The sequence below is a fragment of the Cydia amplana genome, chromosome 2, assembly GCF_948474715.1.
Source record: "Cydia amplana chromosome 2, ilCydAmpl1.1, whole genome shotgun sequence".
NCBI lineage: Eukaryota > Metazoa > Arthropoda > Insecta > Lepidoptera > Tortricidae > Cydia > Cydia amplana.
The window spans coordinates 8,866,960-8,890,756 of NC_086070.1; the positions used below are offsets into that span (position 1 = coordinate 8,866,960).

Genomic DNA, 23,797 nt, shown 5'->3' on the forward strand with positions numbered 1-23,797 from the left:
TAACTTTTTGATATCAAATATACGCAGAATAGTCAATTATTTTGTATTCTGAAGTGCATATAATATTACTGGATTTGGGCCAGTGTGCTTTTGTATACTATATCTCTGGCCTACTATATAGGCTAGTCTATTAACATCCCGCCTCCTGGAAGGCAGTATACAGACTTCTTAGATATATTCACGGTAGTGCTAAGAGTGTGGACCTGGTTTTCCGACACTTGACTGCATGAGATTATTTTTTCAGGTCTCGAGCAAGAAGGGTGCCTAGATAGGTTGAGGTCCTCAACTTGTGGATTTGGTAGGAGCAAGACACAGACGGGGTGTAAATTAGTTAATCCACCATGTTTCAAGAGATTCATGTGCATTCATGCCTTCAGGTTACACTGTAGAGACAGACTAACACTTTGGCAGAGTTTTGCTAACATATAATAAATGATTGCATTTGTTTGGGTGTACAATTACATGTTCCACACCAAAAACATAATTATTTATATATTTCAATGATGAAAGGTTTGCGTTTCAAAATAGCTTCGCCTTTTCGCAAGGCGTGCTCCTGTTCCCCTATTTTATTGTGCAAAGCGAACAGTATCACAATGCTATAATTTTGTATAAATTGAGAACTAGAGGGTCATGCCCTAGACGTGACCGCCCAGAAACTGTGCTAGAACCGTTCGTACAAACCATTCAGTCACTATTTTTAAAAACCTTTTGTAGTGGGTACATTCCACGGTCTTAAATTTATTAAACGTGTAGTATCAAACTATGACAAGTCATGATAAGTGAAATAAGTGACAACAGTATCTGGTCCGTGCATAGAAGCACTTGCCCTTGAGGTTAGGGCATGGGTAGTTTATTATAAACTTAATCCGTGCATAGGAGCACTTACGATACAGGTGGTTTAAAACTTCCAGGGTCACAATACAGACACAAGGGTGTAAAATACATAATTCATAAACGCCCGTTAGGCCAGTTTTGTATATTTTATTTCAAACATGCTTGTGCAGCACCGCCAGCACATGATAATTTTCCTAATATACCATGGCAGTCAGGGATATAATAATTATGTAAAAAGGTAGGTAACCTTGGTCATGTCGTGTACATAGGTAGGTACTCGTAAACATGTTAACTGAAAGACAAGTGCTCTCCAGCCAAATATAATTTATGCAACTGTGAGCTGCTCTTACATTGGGATCATATGTATTTATTTCTAGTCTGTCATATTGTAGCAGGCCTAGACTTCAAAGGTTTGTAGATGTTTATAGGGCCGTTAAACGGACCCTTTGTACACCTTGAGCAGGCTGTTTGTTTCACACCATGGGTAATATATATTGTAAACATAGCTTATTTCAGAATGGAATCGTAAGCTCTGTCGTGTCGTGAGCTTACCGAGCCTGATTTAATTAGAGTCCACAGATTGTATGGACCTTGGAGGATTGACCACTCCTTATTCTAATTATCAATATTCTGCCTGGGCTTATAGTCGCAATTAGGTGACTAAATCTCTTAGTATTATCTATGCCACCCAAGTTATGAGGCTTAGCGTCTCCAGACCACAATTTTATATTAGGGTGCAAAGATTTTTTCCATCTTTAAAATAAAAATGAGTCGAGATAGGCCTGGAATCTTAGGTTTTTATTTTACCTATTATAATTTTAGAAATGTTATGTAAATGGAAAGCAGTTTTCACTTTTACCACAGTTAATTAGCCCAATTTCGGGTTTAGCCAATAGGGTGTTCGGGACCCTTGAAATAGATTGGTAAACAAAAATGAAAACTCTAATAACGAAGCCTTGCCTATTTCGACTGATTTTTACCCAAAACATTATTTTAAACCATTTTTACATTCTCTAAAAAGAGATATTTACAACTTAATCTTTGTAATATTTTTGTGATTGTGGTCTACTCGCACGCCTGTGTTATGACCATATCATTTATATTTCTGTGAATATGTCTGACGTGCCTTGCGCAGGCTTACATAGGTTATAATATCATCATCAATAACTTGACGTTAGTTTGTGAACGAATCAAAGATTCTTTTGGCACACCTTACGCAGGTGTAAACATGGCAGCCTTGCGCAGGTTTAGATAGGTACATAACAGTGTTGGCCGTAATGTGTAATTCTAATTAACAATTAATCATTTCCATTAACCATTAAATCCGCAATTAGTCAATTGCATTACGCATCAATTTAAATTAAGTTAATTAGAATTGAATTTTGAGACGTTTAATTACATTGATTGTCAATCTAAATTAACGTTTAATGCAATTAAATCAATTTTTTCATAAACTAATAATTAATGTTACTATTGCTTAGAAACTTGGAGCTAGGTATTAAAATTAAAAATAAGCATATGAATACAAGCTTCAGTGAATTATCAGGTCGTGATATTTTAAAATGAGACAACAAAATGACCCTGAAACCGGCAGTAGGTACCTACTGGAACTCAGGTTTGGTGCAACATAGACACACGCCGTTTAGGCTATTCGACTCGTCACAATGAGCACTTGGGAGAGCAGTACCCAAGATGGAGCTGATGCTGAACCTTGGCTGTACCTAGTGGAACTCAGGTTTGGTGCAACATAGACACACGCCGTTTTGGTCATCCGACTCGTCTTGATGAGCACTTGGGAGAGCAGTGCCCAAGATAGAGCTGATGCTAAACCCTGGCAGTACCTAATGGAACTCAGGTTTGGTGCAACATAGACAAACGCCGTTTTGGTCATCCGACTCGTCTTGATGAGCACTTGGGAGAGCAGTGCCCAAGATAGAGCTGATGCTAAACCCTGGCAGTACCTAATGGAACTCAGGTTTGGTGCAACATAGACAAACGCCGTTTTGGTCATCCGACTCGTCTTGGTGAGCACTTGGGAGAGCAGTACCCAAGATAGAGCTGATGCTGAACCCTGGCAGTACCTAATGGAACTCAGGTTTGGTGCAACATAGACAAACGCCGTTTTGGTCATCCGACTCGTCTTGATGAGCACTTGGGAGAGCAGTACCCAAGATTGAGCTGATGCTGAACCCTGGCAGTACCTAATGGAACTCAGGTTTGGTGCAACATAGACAAACGCCGTTTTGGTCATCCGACTCGTCTTGATGAGCACTTGGGAGAGCAGTACCCAAGATTGAGCTGATGCTGAACCCTGGCAGTATCTAATGGAACTCAGGTTTGGTGCAACATAGACAAACGCCGTTTTGGTCATCCGACTCGTCTTGATGAGCACTTGGGAGAGCAGTGCCCAAGATAGAGCTGATGCTGAACCCTGGCAGTACCTAATGGAACTCAGGTTTGGTGCAACATAGACAAACGCCGTTTTGGTCATCCGACTCGTCTTGATGAGCACTTGGGAGAGCAGTACCCAAGATTGAGCTGATGCTGAACCCTGGCAGTACCTAATGGAACTCAGGTTTGGTGCAACATAGACAAACGCCGTTTTGGTCATCCGACTCGTCTTGATGAGCACTTGGGAGAGCAGTGCCCAAGATAGAGCTGATGCTAAACCCTGGCAGTACCTAATGGAACTCTGGTCTGGTGCAACATAGACAAACGCCGTTTTGGTCATCCGACTCGTCTTGATGAGCACTTGGGAGAGCAGTACCCAAGATAGAGCTGATGCTGAACCCTGGCAGTACCTAGTGGAACTCAGGTTTGATGCAACATAGACACACGCCGTATTGGTCATCCTACTCGTCTTGACGAGCACTTGGGAGAGCAGTACCCAAGATAGAGCTGATGCTGAACCCTGGCAGTACCTGCAGGTTCAAGATGTGACGGATGACCTAAATAGCGTGGGCCTATGTTGCACCAAACCTGAGTTCCACTAGGTATAGCCAGGGTTCAGCATCAGCTCTATCTTGGGTACTGCTCTCCCAAGTGCTCATCAAGACGAGTCGGATGACCAAAACGGCGTTTGTCTATGTTGCACCAAACTTGAGGTCCATTAGGTACTGCCAGGGTTCAGCATCAGCTCTATCTTGGGTACTGCTCTCCCAAGTGCTCATCAAGACAAGTCGGATGACCAAAACGACGTGTGTCTATGTTGCACCAAACCTGAGTTCCACTAGGTACAGCCAGGGTTCAGCATCAGCTCTATCTTGGGTACTGCTCTCCCAAGTGCTCATCAAGACGAGTCGGATGACCAAAACGGCGTGTTTCTATGTTGCACCAAACCTGAGTTCCATTAGGTACTGCCAGGGTTCAGCATCAGCTCAATCTTGGGTACTGCTCTCCCAAGTGCTCATCAAGATGAGTCGGATGACCAAAACGGCGTGTGTCTATGTTGCACCAAACCTGAGTTCCACTAGGTACTGCCAGGGTTCAGCATCAGCTCTATCTTGGGTACTGCTCTCCCAAGTGCTCATCAAGACGAGTCGGATGACCAAAACGGCGTTTGTCTATGTTGCACCAAACCTGAGTTCCATTAGGTACTGCCAGGGTTCAGCATCAGCTCTATCTTGGGTACTGCTCTCCCAAGTGCTCACCAAGACGAGTCGGATGACCAAAACGGCGTTTGTCTATGTTGCACCAAACCTGAGTTCCACTAGGTACAGCCAAGGTTCAGCATCAGCTCCATCTTGGGTACTGCTCTCCCAAGTGCTCATTGTGACGAGTCGAATAGCCTAAACGGCGTTTGTCTATGTTGCACCAAACCTGAGTTCCACTAGGTACAGCCAGGGTTCAGCATCAGCTCTATCTTGGGTACTGCTCTCCCAAGTGCTCACCAAGACGAGTCGGATGACCAAAACGGCGTTTGTCTATGTTGCACCAAACCTGAGTTCCACTAGGTACAGCCAAGGTTCAGCATCAGCTCCATCTTGGGTACTGCTCTCCCAAGTGCTCATTGTGACGAGTCGAATAGCCTAAACGGCGTGTCTCTATGTTGCACCAAACCTGAGTTCCACTAGGTACAGCCAGGGTTCAGCATCAGCTCTATCTTGGGTACTGCTCTCCTAAGTGCTCACCAAGACGAGTCGGATGACCAAAACGGCGTTTGTCTATGTTGCACCAAACCTGAGTTCCACTAGGTACAGCCAGGGTTCAGCATCAGCTCTATCTTGGGTACTGCTCTCCCAAGTGCTCACCAAGACGAGTCGGATGACCAAAACGGCGTTTGTCTATGTTGCACCAAACCTGAGTTCCACTAGGTACAGCCAAGGTTCAGCATCAGCTCCATCTTGGGTACTGCTCTCCCAAGTGCTCATTGTGACGAGTCGAATAGCCTAAACGGCGTGTGTCTATGTTGCACCAAACCTGAGTTCCATTAGGTACTGCCAGGGTTCAGCATCAGCTCAATCTTGGGTACTGCTCTCCCAAGTGCTCATCAAGATGAGTCGGATGACCAAAACGGCGTGTGTCTATGTTGCACCAAACCTGAGTTCCACTAGGTACTGCCAGGGTTCAGCATCAGCTCTATCTTGGGTACTGCTCTCCCAAGTGCTCATCAAGACGAGTCGGATGACCAAAACGGCGTTTGTCTATGTTGCACCAAACCTGAGTTCCATTAGGTACTGCCAGGGTTCAGCATCAGCTCTATCTTGGGTACTGCTCTCCCAAGTGCTCACCAAGACGAGTCGGATGACCAAAACGGCGTTTGTCTATGTTGCACCAAACCTGAGTTCCACTAGGTACAGCCAAGGTTCAGCATCAGCTCCATCTTGGGTACTGCTCTCCCAAGTGCTCATTGTGACGAGTCGAATAGCCTAAACGGCGTTTGTCTATGTTGCACCAAACCTGAGTTCCACTAGGTACAGCCAGGGTTCAGCATCAGCTCTATCTTGGGTACTGCTCTCCCAAGTGCTCACCAAGACGAGTCGGATGACCAAAACGGCGTTTGTCTATGTTGCACCAAACCTGAGTTCCACTAGGTACAGCCAAGGTTCAGCATCAGCTCCATCTTGGGTACTGCTCTCCCAAGTGCTCATTGTGACGAGTCGAATAGCCTAAACGGCGTGTGTCTATGTTGCACCAAACCTGAGTTCCACTAGGTACAGCCAGGGTTCAGCATCAGCTCTATCTTGGGTACTGCTCTCCTAAGTGCTCACCAAGACGAGTCGGATGACCAAAACGGCGTTTGTCTATGTTGCACCAAACCTGAGTTCCACTAGGTACAGCCAGGGTTCAGCATCAGCTCTATCTTGGGTACTGCTCTCCCAAGTGCTCACCAAGACGAGTCGGATGACCAAAACGGCGTTTGTCTATGTTGCACCAAACCTGAGTTCCACTAGGTACAGCCAAGGTTCAGCATCAGCTCCATCTTGGGTACTGCTCTCCCAAGTGCTCATTGTGACGAGTCGAATAGCCTAAACGGCGTGTGTCTATGTTGCACCAAACCTGAGTTCCACTAGGTACAGCCAGGGTTCAGCATCAGCTCTATCTTGGGTACTGCTCTCCTAAGTGCTCACCAAGACGAGTCGGATGACCAAAACGGCGTTTGTCTATGTTGCACCAAACCTGAGTTCCATTAGGTACTGCCAGGGTTCAGCATGAGCTCTATCTTGGGTACTGCTCTCCCAAGTGCTCACCAAGACGAGTCGGATGACCAAAACGGCGTTTGTCTATGTTGCACCAAACCTGAGTTCCACTAGGTACAGCCAAGGTTCAGCATCAGCTCCATCTTGGGTACTGCTCTCCCAAGTGCTCATTGTGACGAGTCGAATAGCCTAAACGGCGTGTGTCTATGTTGCACCAAACCTGAGTTCCACTAGGTACAGCCAGGGTTCAGCATCAGCTCCATCTTGGGTACTGCTCTCCCAAGTGCTCATTGTGACGAGTCGAATAGCCTAAACGGCGTGTGTGTATGTTGCACCAAACCTGAATTCCACTAGGTACACCCAGGGTTCAGCATCAGCTCTATCTTGGGTACTGGTCTCCCAAGTGCTCATCAAGACGAGTCGGATGACCAAACGGCGTGTTTCTATGTTGCACCAAACCTGAGGTCCACTAGCTAGATAAAAATTACGGGCGCCTTTATAAAATTACGATTTTTGTTAATTGATAATTATCAATAATATTTTTAATTGTCATTAAAAATTGATTTAATTTTTAATGGTTTGTGAAGCATTAACCATTAATTCTTTTTAATTTTTAATGGTTCGAAATAAATTAATATTAATGCAAATTGATGTTAATGCGAATTGACAATTAATTTTCCTTCAATGGTTAATGGTTAATTCGAATTAACCTTTTCAATGGTTAATTTTTAATGGTAATTGGGATTAACGTTCGGCCAACACTGGTACATAATATATTGGTTTCATCACAAATAACTTGACGTTAGTTTGTGAACGAATAAAAGATTCTCTTAGGCGCACCTTAGCAGGTGGAACCATAACAAACGTAAGTTTAAGAATAAGTATCATTCAAATCAAATACCCTGAGTTTATGGGTAATATTCCCTAAGTTGCGGGTTCCTTGCTCGACAAGGTGAAAGGCTTTACGCCGGCTTTAACAGGCACTTTTAGAAAGTGTCATTCACGGTGACGCGCAGATTTGCCAAAACTAAACTTTAACTCTACAGTTAACTAATATAATTTGACAATATGAACCAAACCATGCGTCTTCGTCAATGAATCAATCTAAAGATTCCCGTATCGTTAATGCCCTTCCATGTCACAGGCTTCCGATTTTATTTGAAACGTTTAATTTAAGTGTACTATTTATGTAGGTAGGTAAGTAGGCTTAAGAATTGAACCTCTTGTATGTAGTTACGTATAGAATTAATAATCAAGTTATTCAAATTCAAAATAACACAAGCACATATAGCACCTACATGCAAGAGTTCTTTTCCTTAACCTTTAAAGCTGTAAGTACCTGCTAAGTTATATATTTAAGTAGGTACCTACCTACATAAATCAAAGATCTAGTTGGAGAGATATAAGTTGATAGATACAGAGTGAAATACTTCACGAATTCGCATGTCATTCTTGCGCAGAGCCATGCTAATCTCTCTCTATGTCTAGTCAGATTTAAGTTTATGTACTGCCGAAGTACTCACTTTCCACAAAAATAAATGCAATGTTTGCGATGTAGGTTTGTTCGTTACCTTGTGTCCCTTAGAGCGGAAATATCGTCGACTCCTATTCGGGTACACGTTATTTATCAGCAAGTTTATTACCAAAAAATTAATTTTGCAATATTATATTAACCCGGAACGGGATAAAAAGATAAATTGCTGATAGATACTTGGACAGATAAAAAACCTACACGTCTATAAGCTTCTACCTTAATACGTAGGTTCTACGTAACACGTATTAACTATCCGATCCATTCGTATTCGAAAACACAAATCACTTGAAAGGGTATACCTCCACACATCACCATTTAAGTATTATATAATTTCAACCGTTATTATACACACACAAAGATTTAAACTAACAAGACTCGGAAGAGACTTAATAAAATTAAATTATAATGGTGACACGTGCACGCTTTACCAGCTCGATGTGTTTTCTACCATGTGTTTTAGTATTTTCATTGGCATAGCCACGGTGCGCGCAGGCAGCCTTTGAAAACACTTGCACATCACTATTCCGGATCATTTTTATTTGCTAGATAGTTTAACGGACAACTAAATTTAAATATTTATTTCGAACGGCAAAAGCCGTTAGAAACTGTTTTTCAATATAGTCAGCTAAACTGGGGTACAAATTCAAAAACTCACCAGCAGTTTAGCTTCACGACCTTCCAGATGGAAAAACAGCAAGCCAATGAGGTAATTTGCGTTTGTTTCTAACTGTCAAAATTGTCAAACGCAACTGCCTGAAGTGGTGGGGGTGTGGGAGAGAGATGGACGTATATGCTAGAAAAGGACAATACGACTAACTACAGTGTTGCCACTCTCAATATATTACTTTAGGTTCCGAATATCGGTACAGTTGTTTAATAGACAGTTTATCCGCAAACATCTACCCTGGGTTCACCGACTTCAGATGATGCTTGATGTCGTTGCCTGCATAATCAGCGTTTTCAAACCACATTGGGGTTTTCTCACATATACTTAAACCATAATTATATGTAGGTACCTACATCTGGTTTTTCTCGGTGGTGATGTGGCCCTTTCGGCCGCGACACCAGTATTTAAAAAAAAATAAGCAGTCGCTGGTCACTAAATGTATTGCGTCGCCCAACACGTGAAATCACGTAAAAACTTTTTCGGATATTTTTTTAAACTGGAAAGTACAAATTCACCCTTAGTTTAGTCCTCCTTCCTCACCGCCTATGCTACTATTACCTATTAGGTCTAACATTTATCTCAGGCGAATAATAAAGAAGTTGTGCCGTGGTTTCCTAGTTCTGGGACTAATACTAGTATAAATATGATATTAGCTTACTTAATATAAATCAGTTCCATGCAGCCAAACCCTCAACCAGTCCTAGCTGTAGCTGATCAGTGATCACCACGCTGAACCGCCACGGTAAGACGCGGTAGGCCTACGAATAGACTTTCCTAAGCAGTAGTTATTACTAAACCATGCGGTAGTAGGTAATAATTAAAATGAACACCTTGCTTCCTAAGTGTGTCAGTATATTATGTAAAATCCATTTTCTAGCGTTCTGTCTTGTTGTCAATCCCGCTGGTAAACATTTCAGTTTGTTTCAGCACAATGTTGACATTCTTTATCTCGATTAAAAGGCTAGTGAATCTCACACGATGTGAGATTAACACTTTAATAACCATGTTTGATTTTGAGATTTTTCTTGTATTTTGTACTTAACTAGTTGCAGTTAAAAATGATAATAATCGTGGGTGATTCATAAAACAACTGTTATTTTATTGGGCATGTAAAAGTTCTTAGTCTTAGTAAAAAATCATTTAATTTGAACTATGTGTGTTTCGAAGTCTCCGGCTGCAGTGCCCGCTACCCCTTTTAACTTGGTAGCGTTGAGCTGTAAAGGGGTTATACATCCACCTCCCCGTCGAACCCTTTCTGCTGAAAGAAAGATACCTACCTATGTACGAGTCTTTTTTTTTCCTTGTCCCTCATGGTAGCAAGCAGTAAGAAAGCGACATAAAACTTTTAGAATTATTATTCAAGAAAGGGCAGATATTAGGTACTCTAATGAAAATGGAAATGTGTGTATGAGTGTTAATAAAAAACTGCGTTAACAGTTTATCATTATGTTGCTGCAGGTGTGAGAGCTGATCTGAGCCATGGCTGATGTGAAACACGAGGTGCCGGCGGGCCACGTCGACAAACACAACACAGGTACGTGTGCACTACAGAAGTCCCGCTGTCTTACAAAACCGATTATTTTATTTACCGATGTTTGGCAGCTATTTAAAGTCAAGAGTTGTCTATTGGCTCTCTAGGATTACCAACATGAATGGCATACACAAAGGTACCTACGCAGCGCTTGCAGCTGCCTCAATATCCTCTAAAAATCTATACTTACAGCGACTGCAATAAATTATCGAAATTATACTTAAAAAATATTTGTTTCGATTCATTTTATCGGTAAACATTGCTGTTTGATTGCTATGTATGTAGGTACCTATAATGTTATCAAAGTGTCAATAATGATAAGAATTGTTTTTATTAATAATCAACTCACAGGTCACAGGTGTTTTGTTGTAAAATACCTACTTATGTGAAGCGTTTTGTTCACAACAGTAATTAATTACTTAATAATGCAAATATTATCTAATTTATTCTAGCAAGTACCTAGTTATAAATAAAATATCTTGAAAGTAAAGGCACATATAAATTACAATTTTTGATCAGAATTTTTCATTAAACTGGTTTAGGTACCTACTACCTACCCATTTGCTGAATCTTTAAGAATTTGCTTAAAATTTTAAGAACGAGCTTAAAATTTTACTATTAGGAGTAGGAAACCTAATACATGGAATGCGTTTGAAATTGTTTTTTTTTTTGGAACAAGAGGCTTGTATATTATAGATAGGTACATTAAAAGTTGTTTACATACAAAAATCATTTACGTGCCTATTTAATTGCATTGCATAAAAATTACATAAGAAAATTTCCTTTGTTACGGCGGTTGAACATCAGAACATGAGCAGCTAGTCGCTATAAGAAAACAAATTTTCCGCATTCTGGATAGATTATTACCTACATCATACTTAGTATTTTAATTTATTAGATCACCAAACGAGTTTCGTGGGATTCTAATATACTTTATCTACCAAAAAAAGGAACACAAAACATTTTAAAATATAATCTTTTTGCAGTTGTAATTTAACTTATTTTTTTTTAATCTTCATTTTTAAAGGGGTTTTGTCACACAGTGATTATGTCACCCCTGTAGTGAGATCAGATCAAGTAATAATGTAGAAGCGTATATAGCATTACTTACACCACTACATTATTTTTAATTTAACTTCTGAGAGCAAAAATGCACGAGTTGTAAAAATAAATACGCAAATAACTCCCATAACATTCGAAGAGCTCCCTTCACTTCACAGGAAATAGAAATACTTATGTGAAAACATAGATCCCGACGAATTACTAACCTCATCTTTGTTGAAGTCGGACCTAATCATAAAGTTATAAATATGGATAAATATTTAGGTCTATTTTAAGACGTTATTGTTTGTATTTTCATCAAGTGTATTCGGTGTGCTCTCTTCTCATAGCGTCAATGTGTAGCGTCAAAATGTCTAATCCTAATATCTTGATGGGTGAGGGCCAATCAATTCCATTTGTCCCGGGTTACGTAGGCTATTTCTAAAAAGTTTGTATTTTAAGATGCCGTTGACTTAATATCTAAAGCTAAAGCTTTTAATGCTGCGTACATAATCACTCAATAAACTTTATAAATTGCCAGTAGGTATTCGTTTACGAGGTACTAAATTACAATCTAGATTAATTGTATGTTACTCATTTTGTTTTATTAAGTTTAACTCGTGTCCCCATTCTGTTTTAATAACTAGTTAAGTGGTGTAGAAACTAATAAAATAAAAGTATGAGTGCAATCTATAACAACAATTTGGTACCTAGTTTTATCACTTTTCGGCAGTCTAGTATCTAACCTAACCTAACCAAACCTAAGTTTGGTTAGTTACAAAACCTAAGAAATAATCATTATTATGAGGTCTAACTCTACTTTAATTACTTTTACGAAACAGTAATTTATTTTGGTATCACGTACGTATTGCATCGCATTTAAATTAATAGCGTTTTTATTAAATATTGTTGTTACACGTAAACTTTTTTATAACCTAGGTAACCTACCAAACCTAGGTAAGTATAGGTATTAAAATCTTTGTTTGATTTTCTTTGCTTATTCGTGTCTCAAGGCTATGAAACGTGGAAACTATTTCTAAGAAAAGCATCTTAAGGTTAAACTGTAAAGTTTTTCGCTTTAGTGAACTATTTTAAACTGCAATAAATAATATTGCATTTCTGGAGCATTTTTTTAACATACCTTCCTAGGATGTTGAAATACGTAAAATAACTAATATTACCGGTAATTAATGTAAAACACGCTATATTCGAAATAATATCGGCATCTAATGTTATAAGAAAATAAAAATAATCTCATTTGTATTGCATAGAAATATAAAGTTACTTACCTACCTACTGTACCTACACAATACTCGTACTACTCATGAACTAGTAGGTATCATAACAATCCTGCTGGTCAGATTTATGTAGTTCAATGTTGAGTTGAAAGTGTAGGTACCTATTGTTAATGCTTATTGTGATATTACCATTATCACAAATTATCTTTGGTTACGGCGATTGTTATTCATTCATCATTAATATGTTATATGTAAACTAATTAAAACGGATTTCCTACACATGATATAAATATAATTTGCTATAAAATGTTAAGCGTAAAGGTTCATAAAAAGTGCCTTGTGAAATTAATTAAATAACCAACGTATCAATATTCATGTTATAGCGTCGATTTGGTCGGGTTGTTGACTGAGCGCCAGCGCCACCGCCGCTCCACAAATACTGCGTGTAGGTGGTATTCTAAATATTATCACACTATTACACAGCTAAGTGTACTTCAAAAAACATATTTACGTAAGTTATTGGAAATACGTAACTCTTTTGAGATTCGCTTGGTTATTCCTCTAGCATCGCTTACACCACCTTTACGAGCAAGTGTGATGGAAAATTTGTTGCTTGTTTTTACTACGGACTTAACCTTACTTAACTTAACCAGTAAAGACAATGCAAGGGGAGTTAATTGATTATTGCAGTTATTCAAGCACAATCGAAATAGGTACATTTGTCATACGCTAGTATTGACATTGCCCCGAGTTATCTTTATCCCGAGCGAGCGCCCTACTTCAGCCCGGTGATTTATTCATCAAAACAAAATAGTGCCCGCACTTGTAGTGTCCCCATCATAAATAAGTATACACTTTTTCACCTTATGTCATTGTAATAGGGTGTAAATGTGTATAGAAGTTTTAGACCGTGATTGTACCCGATCGCTCGTAACACCTGGGCATCCTGGGGCCGGCCGCATGCAGTCAGTTTGTGACTCTGCATACTAATCTAATCTACGTAAAATGTTCCGCAGGGAATATATATATATACTTATACTCGTAGTGTGAATGCAATGTTTAGGTGTATGTACATAGTTATATGTTATTGTAAATCAATAAAACAAATTACAATTGGGTTTAGAGTCGATCGTTAAGGATCAAAATTGTTGGCAAAAGTTTGTAACGTAATCTTATTTTGATGATACTTAAATGAGACATTACACATTCAATAAATACCTACCTACGTACTTCTAGTTGTTATTAATCGTGACATCCTCTGTATGAAGTATCTAAACTAATTGGACAAAACACAGACAAAGGACATTACAGTCTACGTTACAGCGAAAAGCTAGGTACCTATAATTGCTGCTTCCATATTTATACCAGTTCGTGCTTTATTTAATTAAGACCATTATTTTTTTTAATGAATTATTGGTATAGCTGGGTTTGCTAATTACCCATGGTAACAAAGGGTATCAGTCGCGACAGCTGAAGTCGCGAAAGAATTCCGTGCCTGACACAGCGCGCGCCAAGTCTAGCCCTGATATTCCCTCGTTACCAACCGTTTGGGGGAATCCAGCATAAGATGTCCTTGAGTTCCTTATCAACAGTGCGAAGCCGGAGATCATTTTAAAACTGGTCTTAATGATATGAGTGTTGAAGTGATAGGAACACCAGCATAGGTATCCCGTGCCCGCCTGACAATTACGAAGTTGCGTAATTACAACTGATTACTGCCATTTCTCTGTAATTTGTTACGCATCAATGATTCTATTATACATTATCGATTTCTTATTACATGCTTACGTTTAAAATTGGCATTGGTAATTTAGATGAGGTAAAAAATACTGCATGGTTCATATACCTTGTGTGGCCTGTAACACGAGCAAATAATTAAAACATAGATTATACTCTTCAAACGGTGCATGACACTTTTCTTCGATAACTTTTAAAAATTATGAAGTATTTTTCATACAAATTAAATAATATTATCTTGGTTTTAATATTGGTCAGTTTGAGGAGTACAGCCGACTGTTAAATTTTTTGCTCATATTACAGGCCACATCCGGTAGGTATGATATACTTCATATTTAAAAATATGTGAATGGATGAATGGATATATTAGGTGATTTTGACTGTTATGATTTAGTTAAAGGTTTGGCTGAGTGTTGACTCTTAGGTATGTACTGTTATGTAAAATACCTACCGAGGCATTAAATAATTGAACTAAGCTTCCAGTTCATATAAAAAGTAGAGAAAGTGTTGGCTTAAAATAATGTTGAACGTGATAGTTTAAAAGTCTACATACAAGTAAGTAGAAACGTAAGTAGGTACCTTTTTAATAAATTGTTCATACTCAAAAAAAACCGACTAAACCGATGCGAAAATGTGTTGTCGGCCGATATTCAGACCTTCAGACCTTATTATTAAATCTAATCAAATCAACTCCATTTTTAGGGTTCCGTAGCCAAATGGCAAAAAACGGAACCCTTATAGATTCGTCATGTCTGTCTGTCTGTCTGTCCGTCTGTCTGTCCGTCCGTATGTCACAGCCACTTTTCTCCGAAACTATAAGAACTATACTGTTGAAACTTGGTAAGTAGATGTATTCTGTGAACCGCATTAAGATTTTCACACAAAAATAGAAAAAAAACAATAAATTTTTGGGGTTCCCCATACTTCGAACTGAAACTCAAAATTTTTTTTTTCATCAAACCCATACGTGTGGGGTATCTATGGATAGGTCTTCAAAAATGATATTGAGGTTTCTAATATCATTTTTTTCTAAACTGAATAGTTTGCGCGAGAGACACTTCCAAAGTGGTAAAATGTGTGTTCCCCCCCCTGTAATTTCTAAAATAAGAGAATGATAAAACTAAAAAAAATATATGATGTACATTACCATGTAAACTTCCACCGAAAATTGGTTTGAACGAGATCTAGTAAGTAGTTTTTTTTTTTATACGTCATAAATCGCCTAAATACGGAACCCTTCATGGGCGAGTCCGACTCGCACTTGGCCGCTTTTTTCGTTTAATTTTCTTTTCATAGAGAGCCTCAATGCTATGTTAAATTAATATTAAAAGAGTGTGTGATTCCATGAGTTGCATTATTTTACCTATCAGGCAATTTACTAAAATGCGGTAGGGATCTGCCTATTACTTGCAAAAACCAGTGTTAACATTATTAACGTACAATGGGAGTTAATAAAGTTAACATCAGTTACATATTTGTTACTTTTAGAAGGCCATCGCTGCTTAGCGATAATTAAATATCATAGAGTAAGACCAAAGAAAGTCTGCAGCGCTAGATTAAAAGTAGTTTTTAAAAATCAGTATGCGACAACACCACAGAAAATGGATTAAATAGTCTTGATACTTGTGAAATTTCTACCATATTTACCGTCTATGAAAAAATTGAGCTGTATGCACAGCTTAATTTTTATGGTAAAATAAATTTCATTTCAACAATAAAGTGTCATTCAATAGAACTTGCTATGTAAACAAAAGTTACTAGTAAATTGACATTCACTGTCAATTTTAGTATGGCGGTTTGTTTACATAGTTAGCAAGTTCTATAGAATGACACTTTAGATGTAACTATTAATATGTAGACATATACTAATATTGATAAATAATATTGGGAGAATGTGACATTTGGCTTCATCAAAATTAATAAGCTTTTGTAATATCCGCGACGGCGGTAAATAGTTACAGAGGGCCTACCGCGAACACCGAAGTTCTCAATATGCGAGCATCTTTCTCTTTTACTCCCATTAAGGCGTAATTAGATTGACAGAGAAATTGCCCGCAATTTGCGAACTAAAGTTTTCGGAAAAACGAAATAAACCATTAAAACAATACCTAAACATATATTAAAAATAAATTTTAGCTTTAACTAGTAGGTACCCATGCCGTGAGCATAAGCATGGAGGTTGTGGGTTCGAGCTCAAAACCCGGCTAGTACCAACGAGTTTCTCGAAATGTTAGAGGAAGTTCATAAGTATGCATAGGTATTATATAGACCTATTAGGTGTGTTCAATTTGCTGTGAAACCTTAGTCTAAACCAATATTATATTATCTAAGTAAGTACATATGGTGAAGTATTAAGATGTTTCATTCCACTTACCCGTCATCAACTCCAAATTTTGTAAACATTGTCGTTTTTCAGCTTGAATCGCCTCGTGCTGACTTTTTACAAGTGTAAAATTATTCGTCATGCGGCAAAGTAACTCCCGCACGCCAGTTTTGTAAGGTTTCACCATGTTTATTCCGTTCATCACAAAACACAACGAATATTTAAACGATTTTGACAAACACATACCATAGTGCATGACGTTTACTGACTGCTAAAAAACATTGCCATATGTAGTTTTTTAATTCGATGTCAAATTATTGCGCTGCAGACTTTCTTTGGTTTGACTCTAGTTACCTACAGCTCATACTGCAGTCGTTTTCATTGACTCACACATAGAACACTCATACTTTGACATAGGCAAAGGATCTTAGACGTTTCATACATTTGTTATAAACATTTTTGACTTGTGGTATAGGGTGTGAGGCAAACTCTTGTACTTAAATAGGTTCGGATGAACACATAGGTTTGAAACAATTGAGATGATGGATTTTTATTCTGTAAAACAATTTTATTATTACCCTTCTCACCTATTGGGCTACTATTCTACTGAGTGTCACTGATAACTTTGTACGCAAAGCGTTAACTGTACTCAATGAGCAGCTCATTTGTAGTACGTCTGAAGAAGTTCCTTTCACACGCACTTTCTCACTGTTTTTTTTATTTTAGAATACAATGTAATGCTTCGGTTTCGAGCATACCATTCACAAATTCCCACTGCATGGGCCGGATAGGAACAATACACTCTGATAAAAACGCAACAATCAGAGCAGGTAGTGGATCATAAACTGAGCTTATTATTAGGAATTTTATGGGTTGTTTAGCAGTCCGGCGAAGATGGCAGCGCGATATTTACCTACCAACTAACAAGATTGATAGATAAGAAAATGTTACAACTTTTGCAACTATTCCATAAATACATAGGTACATACTAACGTTGCTAATAACTAGGTAGGTTACATACTACGTAGCATACATGTATGTATAATGCACTTATTGTAGTAGTAGTAGTAGTAGTAGTAGTAGTGGTAGTAGTCATAGAGTACTTAAACTCTTTATTGTACAAAAAGACATATTAAAAATAACAAAAAAAAATAGTAAGACGTACAAGGGTATTTAGAGGGTGACTTTAGAGGGTGAGGACAGTTTCTTTACTATTTTTTTGGTCATTAATATTATGTTAAGTTCAGCAAAATGCTCGTACCTACTTTGAGGATTCATCTCGACGAATTAAGAATTTCATAGGTAGTGTTAAAGGGGCTTTGATAAACTACCTTCCCTGCTATGTAGTTGGTGTAGGTAGGTATTATTTATTACCGATTTTCTATACTAAGATGTTCATAAAGTTTTAAGAAAGTTTGACATAAGCAGTTAAACAGGTACCTACAGTACCTACGGAAATTTTCGGGGAAAAATACAGTTGTAACAATGGCGACTGATGTGACGACTGGCCCTATTGTGTTATGTTAATGCCATAAACACAATTAAACTCACTTACTCTCGTTAAAGTGATAATGTGGTGTCTTTGCCCTTAGCGCAACCGGCCTCGGCCACTAGGGCTGCCAAATCCGCTCTCGGCTCTGTGACAGTTTTATAAGAAAACATACTTATATATACCTTAATGTGATTTATTGTAATACAATTATTTATTCAGCAAAATTTACGCATAAAATACAAAAACAAATACATTTCAATTCAACACATTGACAAATTATTCTTAATAGCTAAAATTTCCCTTATAAAATAAATTACAATTATATAAAAACTATTTTCTTTTTATTAGCCTACTTTGGTGTCCCACTGCTGGACCAAGGCTGCTCGTTTTGTCCACACGACCCTGTCATCGGGATTATCCCACCATTTGGGGTAGAATGCGTTCAAGTCGACCCGCCATCTATTCTCCTTTTCGGTCTGCCTGAACCCTGCCCTGCACCGTCAATGGTGTTCCGTGGGTCTCAATTAGTGACCAGTACTTAATCATAAAAACTAAATAATAACTAACAAAAATAGTCCCTCAGATCAGATCTGATCCCTGTCTTGACCTTAATTGAAATTTAAAATCCTTGGATCGTCTAGGACCTAGGTCCTAAATAATAAACCCTGTAAACTTGTTCTATTTAAACTTTTCTTAAGAATTTTGCCGCTCTCGAGAACGTTCTCCGTTTATTAAATATGAGGAATATTCTCGAGCTAGAACGGAACAAACCGGAGAACATTTATGAGAACGGAACATAATCAATCCATGCATTGACGGGAACCGCATCGGCATTAAATCTGCGCCAGGCGCCAGCCCTGACGAATGCATTGTTTCAGATTTCAAACGCTGCTGAGCCCGCGACGTATTGTTGTCTTTTAGTTTAGAGCAACATTTCAACGTACCAGCTTATATGTTGTAATACACCCGTTATCCTGTTTTTAGGATTTACTCATAGGTATGATCACGGTATGATACGTTCAAAATAACAAATTCCGTAGCAATGGAAATTGTGTTTTAAAACAACTATAACAATTCGTACGAATGTAGATATCCTAAACTTCACGTAAATTATATAGACTTAACTATTTAGATACTATGTAAACCATTAAGTATATAAACATATAATGACAACTTAAGCAGCAGACTGTATGCATGATCAACTCGTCTAATTTAATCTCAACATTAGGCGAATGAAACAAAGCACAGACGGACTATGACGTACTGATACTCATCAGTTTCAATCGTTCTAGTAATTCCAGTAGTAACATCCTTATGTTAAAACCGGAATGTAGATTGTCTCATTAATCTAATTAGTTAATTTGTAGCCGATTGGACCACTGGCTCTAACTGCACCGCTTCATTAAGGTCGATTGAATATTCCAAGAGAGTTGACTGTAGTTGCATAATGTTGGGTCATCCGTGCGACACGTTATTAATTTGTATAAAGACCACCGTTCTTTTATGTTCACTCACTGGCTAGTTTAATACAGTACTATTATAGTATTTTATGCAACCGTTGTTTAAGAGAGGTCAAAAAAGGCGAGTGGCGTGAGTAACAATTTGAGGCGAAGCCGAAAATTGTTAATAAAGACGCCAAGAGTATTTTTTGACTCAGTTAAACAACGTTGCATACAATACTTTTTCTACGACCAAGCACCTACTTTGAAATTAAATTGTAAATTTAACAAATATTTTTAATTCAAGAAGTAGCAAAAATGGAGGGTACGGGCGGGAAAAAGTATGAATGAATGAAAGAAATAAAAAATAAAAAGCATGTCTATGGCTCACTTATTTGTCAGAGATGACATTTAAAATAAGGTTGGCAACACTGTACCTATTTCATTCAATATTTTTTATTACACGAAGTATGGTAAAATCGCCAAAAAGATACTGCGTGTATGCACATATTCTTTTTTGGGGAATAGACTAAAGACTTGTCTTGACAACTATAAGGTAGGGTTTTAAAGGTGTGTGCACGACCTTTTAAATGACAAATAAAAGTACGGCGTTAGTTGGGAAACGCGCCTTTGTCAATGTATCACTACACCTTACGAGTATAAAACAAAGTCCCCCAGCGCGTCTGTCTGTATGTTCGCGATAAGCTCAAAATTACTTGACGGATTTTCGTGCGGTTTTCACTTATCAATAGAGTGATTCTTGGTGAAAGATTAGGTGTATAATTTGTACCCATGCGAAACGGGGGCGGGTCGCTAGTAGGTAATAAGTCACATGCCACGTAAGATTTTGTACGGAACCGCTGTCTTCAACGCGCTGCCAACTAGATAATGATCCGAGGGTGTTTTGCGTCCGATAACTTAGAGAAAAAGTAAAATGGATTATATAAGAGGTTCTTATTGACGTTTTTGAATACATAAATTAAATAATAATAAATAGGGCATGGGTATATATATATGACAAAACTGATTTTAATAGCAGTTTTAAAGTACTAGACCCTTTATGTCAGATGGGATTTACCTAATGCGGCGTATCCGCTAGTTGGGACAGCGGGTCGGTAAATGGGAAACGGTTCGGGATGTCCGTTATGTTATTTTTAGGGCAACTCTATAATTTGCAGCCATATAGGAATCTAGGAGAGGAAGTGCAGCCATCCATCATTCAAGTGGAGGCAGGCATCATCCATGGCTTGATTGAAAGATCTGCAGAGTGCGGATATGCCTATTCCACTGAACTATGCCTATTGCGTGATGATGTGATAAATGATATAATACTTATTTATAAGCCTGTTATAAGCCCCTGTGCTTATACCGGCTTCGATCCAGTTTAATTAAGCAATAAATATTTACTAATAAAAATTAATTTTTGTATTAAGCAGAAACGTCTGCGAACGATGCTATTAAGGTTCAAAATAAATTAAAAGTGGAAAAATTCACTGTCTTGGGTGGGACTTGAACCCTCGACCACTGGATCCCTAGTACAGTGCTCTTCCATCTGAGCTACCAAGACCGTACCCAATTCAGTGAATATTTCCACCATATATGATATTTACTAATAATCTTCATCATTCCTGAGCTTTTTTTCCTCTGCGTTTAAATATTATTTGTGTCGATAAATATTTAAGTCAATGAGTGTGCTATTTTTTGACCCATGTTCCAGGCCCAAAGTGATTAAAAAATGGTTTATTAAATTGCTATTAAGGTACGGCCTATATGGGTGTGCCGAGATCCCGAAACTTCGCACAATGATGCTGTCTTTTAGTTGAAGAGGCCTGTGAATGTATGTTTTCTAACTCTCGTACGCTCTTTTGATCTTACGTTAGATTATGCTGATTAATGAACTGTAAATCGAACAATAGCGGCTCGAAGGTAATAGGCGCTACCGTTTCAACAAATGATTCTTGACGTTGAGTAGCAAGAAAGTAGCAAAAAAAAACTTTTTGTGCGCCGGAAAAAATAGTGGGTACTTAGATCCTTGTTTCTTTTGACATGCCTAAATAAGCATTCCTAACTATTAACCTTAGTCATTAACATTCATAAAATCCTGTTAACCAATGCTAACTTACATGATCTGGCATTGTTATGACTAATCTAATAACATTTTCAGTTGCGTTGCGATTACCTCACTGTCTTCACTTGAGCTCTTTGCACTGTTTGTAGCGTACATGGATGTAATGTCTCTCTCTCTCGTAATGTCTCTTATCCAGCATCAGGGGATTCAGGGGCTAATTCTCGTTTAGTGACATCTCTCGTGATTGTTAAATTGCCGGACGGGTTTGGCGGCCCACGCGCCACGTAGCTAATAGAAACTCGAAGTACTTACTGCTCTATACTATGTATTTATCTTTTATCTAAATCTGTTAAGACTGAAATAGTTATTTTCGATACAAGTGCGAAAAAGAGGAAAAGTAGCCCCATATGTACTGTAAAAATCCTTTACAGTACATATTGGGGCTACTTTTCCGCACTAGTGCGTAAAATAGCACTTTTCGTGCGTATGTCGAAACTTTAAAGTGCCATATATGTACTGTAAAACGTTGTTGGATACACGTGCGAATAGGTAATTCGCAACTCGTGTCGATTTAAAACACTCCCTTCGGTCGTGTTTTAATTTATCGCCACTCGTTTCGAATTTCCTCTTTTTCGCACTTGTATCGAAAATAACTATTTTAATCGACTTTAACCCATTAAAGCGCAAAAAGCATAGCCGAGGTAGTGGGTTCAAGCCTCATTGACGCTCGATTGTCCTAATGATTCTGGTACCTAAGGAAAAATGCAAAAAAAGGGTCAAAAGTTAAAGTTATGTTAAGATATGCGGTTTTTCAAAAATCGTAGCGCTTTTTTAGATCATTATAAGTACGGTTGTCAAAAAATATGAATCACTCTAGTAACTAACATAGAAAACGCAACATTAAACATTTGTAACTGCTTCTAAAAATGCGTTATTGTCTTTTTCTTCTTCTTTATTCGTTAAGTTTGTTCAGCAAGTAAGGTTTTTAAGCAACACTACTTGTCGGGAATTAAAGATACACAAAGATAAAAGAACTCTTGTAGGCGAGTACCTAATTTAGTATCACGATTACCTGTACCGTACCTAAACGCTTAATCTCAACAAAATGTCAAATAGAATTCGAAGAAAATACGTAAGAATAAGGTTTAGCCGTTTTTGTAACAATTGGATTTAAATTAAGGCAATAAACCTCGCCCACGGAGCGAATTTGCGACTGTTTGTAGATACTATCGCTGCGATTAGTACAGTTTAGTGCGCGGCGACTTGCGTGCGCGTCGGGGCTTACAATTAAAACAACAGCGATTGCTTACCTTCGCCGTCAAAGAATTAGTCATTTAGGTACTTATTTTAGTCTGGCGGGTTTCAAGGATCCAAGGAGCAACAAGTTTTCTAAAAAAGTAATTGTTGAAGATTTACATTTTGTCATCTAGGTACGTATTTTATTACCTACTAGCGACCCGCCCCGGCTTCGCACGGGTTAACAAATTATACATAAACCTTCCTCTTGAATCACTCTATCTATTAAAAAAAACCGCATCAAAACCCGTTGCGTAATTTTAAAGATCTAAGCATACAGACAGACAGACAGTCAGACAGACAGTCAGACAGGGAAGCGACTTTGTTTTATACTATGTAGTGATGTATATTAGTGCTGCATTACCACCATTACCACTTCAATCACCGAAAAAGGTGTCTATTATTAAAATACAAAATAAATAATCATACTTGTAGCGTAAGAAGGCATGTTCAGATATTTAGAGCAACTTGAGTACCCGGTAGAGGTTGCTCTGTACTAATAGTAGCTAATACCAAAAAATAGAATTAAAACCTAAACTAGCCGAGGCAATTGGTCAAAATTGTCCACGATCAATTGTATGTTATTGTCTAATAGGTGTCCATTAGTCTCAATACAATTGTGAGTTTCATAAAACCGTCGTAATACTATGTATGTCTCGTTATCTAATTTAGCGTGTGAGAGCTAGCATATAGATTTTAGCACATCGGTTTCGAACACACTTGTAAGACGTTGCTAGAGGTACTTACCTACATTGCGTAAGTTGTTTGTGACGCCGCCTAGGCAAGGACAGTTTTTAGTCACAGTTTAAACTACGAAGTGCTCGCTATTACTTCACTGTGTACTTTTGTGCATATAATCTATCCACGACCCACATTCATAGGCGTCATAGAGTAACGAAACAAAAGATAAACTCTAGGGAGTGATCAGCAAAGTAGGGCGACCAAGCTGTGCATCTGG

General features: G+C 38.4%; 2 non-coding genes across 2 annotated transcripts; both read right to left on the minus strand.

Annotated features, from left to right (window-relative positions):
* Positions 1-7,888: 7,888 nt before the first annotated feature.
* LOC134662249 (U6 spliceosomal RNA) lies at positions 7,889-7,992 on the minus strand. The gene has a single exon (XR_010098051.1). It is a non-coding gene; the product is annotated as a U6 spliceosomal RNA (small nuclear RNA).
* A 12,977-nt stretch (positions 7,993-20,969) lies between these two features.
* Positions 20,970-21,042, minus strand: Trnap-agg (transfer RNA proline (anticodon AGG)). The gene has a single exon. It is a non-coding gene; the product is annotated as a tRNA-Pro (tRNA).
* Between the last annotated feature and the right edge of the window lie 2,755 nt (positions 21,043-23,797).